The following is a 4,244-nucleotide window of genomic DNA, read 5'->3' as shown; positions in this document are numbered from 1 at the left end:
CCCCCCCCCCGGATCTTTCCACCGCCCACTTTGCAAACCACTGATGTAGCATACACAGCAACAGAGAAACACCAACTGGCTCTGTTGTGTGCGTCATGTTTGGACCTGGTTTTACAGATGGCTGTCCTTCCTTGTCGTTGGTAACCCATTTCAGAACTCTACAGAGAAAGTGCTGCCACTCCATTGATTATGACAACAAATGTTAGCCTGCTCATGGAATTAGAGTGCAGGTGGTTGAGTACTCCACAGACACATGTACCCTTAATGTAGTTCTTGGGAAGATTCAGCTGGACACAGAATGAGACATGGTTGACCTTTTGAATTACTGGTACAACTCATTTTTGCCAGCTGAGTGGACCAGAGCAACATGGAATAAAGTGTCTTGCTCTCAAGGACACAATGCACCTCCAGGAATTGAACTCACAACCTTATGATCGTGAGCCAACCACTCTAACCACTAAGCCACACACCTTCACAAGAGGAAGAGGTGGGGTTCATCAAGTAAATACCAGTAATATATTGTTGTCTGTGCCTTTTTGCTTTTTCTTGTTGTGCAACAAATTGTGTTATTAATATCTACATTATTTACATTTGACAGATATTTGTCTTCATCTTGTTTGTTGCTAACACATTTCGGCTGATATACCCTCCAGCCTTCATCAGGTGTCTTGGGGAAATTTTGAACCTGGGTTCTCATTCCGAAGGTATTATTCGATATTATTATTATTATTATTATTATTATTAAGGTCACTGCCTGGAGTCGAAATCGGAATCTCGGGGTTAGTAGCCCACTCTCTTAACCACTACGCCATATGCCTGTGGGCAACTATGGAGTGAATTGTTAGGGCTTACAAATCTAATATTTTCCTATCCTTCCTTAACACCGGTTCTCATATGCTGTTTATATTGGTCTGCTTAGGAGGTTGTGTCCTAGCATATGTGCTGCTTCTTTTAGTTTCTTTAAGAAAAAAATACCTTAGGAATGAGAACCCAGGTTTGAAATTTCCCCAAGACACCTGATGAAGTCTGGAGGGTATATCAGCTGAAACGTTATGTTAACAACAAACAAGATAAGGTCAAATATCCGTCAAGTGTAAATAATTACATAATTCGTCATCTCTGTATTAATGTTTTTTTTTTCTCTTCAACAGCAGACCTAGTTCCATGGATGGTTCTGTGCTACCAAATGGTCGTCAATTGCCGTCTCCCCCTGGTCCATCCACCAGTCACCCATTACCTGATGTCACTATGGTCAACCAGTCACCCAATGTACTCCCGAATGGTAACCGCAAGAGCTGCCACTTGCCTGCTTGTAATTCAGCCAGTGAGGACGGGGTGAACAAGGACCCAGACCCTTACAACCACATTGGACAGCCAGGGACCGGAACTGGTGGCAAGAACACCAGTTGCAACAACAACAACAACAACAATGATGTGCGGAGACGCGAGGAGCAGGAAGGAGGCGAAGAGGAAGGGGAGAATACGTATGACACGGCGTATGACCGTGTGGGGACAGCATCATCCTCATCAGTTGTGGTGAAGAAAAGTGGCTGCATCACGTTGACCCAGGCTGACTTTGAGAACTACGGCAGTGAGCAGTTGTACGCCTCTGTTGATGGTGATGAAGACGATGATGATGATGATGCAGACAATACTTATGCATCGCTAAGGCTCGGCAAGAAGCGACCAGCAGCGCCCCCACTGGCTCTGGCCCTCACTCCGACAGATGCGACATTCCGTGACATCTCCTATAGTATTGTACCCGGCGACGACGACACGGACGACCCGTACTCCAAGATCCCGGGAGACCTTGTACTGGCAAGACCCGATATAGAGGACCCTTACTCCAGTGTGGACGGCAGACCGACGGACGGCTGCTGTGGTGCGGCAGGGCCAGTATTACTGCCGATAGCCGCAGCAACAGGAGCGTCGGCCAACATAGCAGTCCCCGAGACCACGTCACCCCTATCTCCCGATGACCTGCCAGGTCATATTGTCGAGGACGACTACGCTACAGTGAACAAGTTGCCAAGAAGCCCGAACAATATCGCTGTAACCCTAGATGTACCCCCTGATATACTGATGGCACCACCACCAGAACCACCGCGGGCCTACAAGGAGGAGGACTTCCTCAACCGTGACAACCCGCCACCAGATCATGTGGATGCTGCTCCAGCTGGAGCTGGTCCCATCCTTTTACCAGAGCCTGTTGCTCAGCCACGTAAGTAAATGTTCCTTATACTACAACAACACCAACACCACCCTATTCGCCCCCTACACTACGACCTATGCTTCTATCAGGTTATCAGATAATTTTGTTCATCTCTTTTTTTTTCTTGAAGACAAGCACATCCACCCAACAAAGCCAACATCCAGAGACTAGTTTCAGGTTAGTTGCCCTTCATCAGTCTGGAGTAGTTTGACCTTGCTAGCTGTCAGTGCTAAATCACTGTTGGAAACTTATATAGAATTTCAGGTGTAATAAATTCACTGATCTACAAAGTTAGAATTATTGCATTTCTAAATCTCTCATAGTTATGCAGTAGAAGCACAAACTAAAATTAAAACAATTTCATCAAAATTTTATGTTAATTTACATTCCAAACTTCAGCTTAAAAACGACAAAGTTATTTTGAGAAATTCTTCCTTAGTTTATAAATTAACCAAAGCAAGACAGCATATTTCAAAAGAAATATGGTAACAAAAGAGTTGATCTCACCACTGACCACTAGATTTAATCCATTGTCCAAATTAGCATTATCAGCTGTCAGCCTTCACTACTTGTAGAAAAGACCATTCTTCTACAAACAACTGTACCTGATCTTTGGCCTAACTTCTAACTTAATGTCCTTATTCAAATCTATCTTTAAAATTCCTCTCTTTGATTTTCATCTTTGTTAGGTCTGCAAATGTAAAAAGAAATGAAAGTTTTCTCTGTATGCATCTAGAGATCTGTCTGTTCAATTTTGTTACTCATTGACCTTTTGAAAGTTTGAAGGATACAGAAATTGAATGGCCAAACGTTGAAGACTACTTCTGTGCTGCTTCCTACTGTAAGAGGCCATGTGTTGGGGTTTTGTCATTCTTCATCCTCTCCCTGACCATTTCAGAAGTGCTGCAAACTGGGCACAGCTGTTTTGATTTTGATAATGAGGATGATTTGGCCAGTTGTTGGACATCCCAACTGGTTTTGGCAACAGCACTTTTTGGCACCAGAGGCAAACACACACACACACACACACACGTGCATGCACATATGCAAAAACGGAAAGAGAGAGGCGGGGGCGGGACATTAAAATTTCTTAATTGAACTTGATTGACATAAACCCTTTCCCTCTCCTCAAACACATGAAAGAGAATCAGAACCACCAATAAACTTCTATTCTTTTAAACCCTAGCCTCCTGTCCTGCTCCCACACACACACACACATGCACTATTTGCCATAACCCTCACCTCCACCCTAGTATTTCTTTTCCTCTCTTGTTTACTTCAGCTAAAGCAGAATACCCTTACACCAAAGTGACAGCCAGGGAGTCACTATCCAGCATAAATGCCCGACAGAGATTGCTAAACATGTACGAAACTGTTCCGGAAACGGAGAATACCTACGCTACTGTGAGTACAAACCGTTTGTGTTTATAAAGAGTGAATTTAAGGGAGTGAACACAGTGAATTTGATAGAGATTAAAGGTGCAGGCAAGCTTATGTGTTTAAGTAGTTCATCCGGCAACCACAGGTTCTGAAGTTGAGTCTCAGGCAAACACATACGTGCGTGCATGCATGCATGCAAAAATAGTGAGGGAGACAGAAATTTCAAATTAATTAATTTATTAAATGTTCACCTTGAGCAAATCTCTTCTCCCATATGAGCCTTGGATAAAAACTGCATAAAAACCCATCATGCATTTATAGATTTATCTTTTATTTGTTTCAGTCGTTTGACTGCGACCATGCTAGGGCACTGCCCTGAACGTTTTTTTTTTTTTTTTACTAAATCAAATTGATCCTAGAACTCGTTTTATCGAAGCCTATCGATCACTTTTGCCGAACTGCTAAGTTATGTGGACATAAACAAACCACTACTGGTTGTCAAACAGTGGAGGGAGACAAACACAAACAGACACACATCTATCTATCTATATTTATATATATATATATATATATATATTATTATTATTATTATTTCCATTTGACGGATATTTGTCCCCATCTTGTTTGTTGTTAACACAACGTTTTGGCTGAT

This window comes from Octopus bimaculoides, chromosome 4 (genome assembly GCF_001194135.2).
Source record: "Octopus bimaculoides isolate UCB-OBI-ISO-001 chromosome 4, ASM119413v2, whole genome shotgun sequence".
Classification (NCBI taxonomy): domain Eukaryota; kingdom Metazoa; phylum Mollusca; class Cephalopoda; order Octopoda; family Octopodidae; genus Octopus; species Octopus bimaculoides.
Note: the sequence above shows the minus strand (reverse complement) of the source record.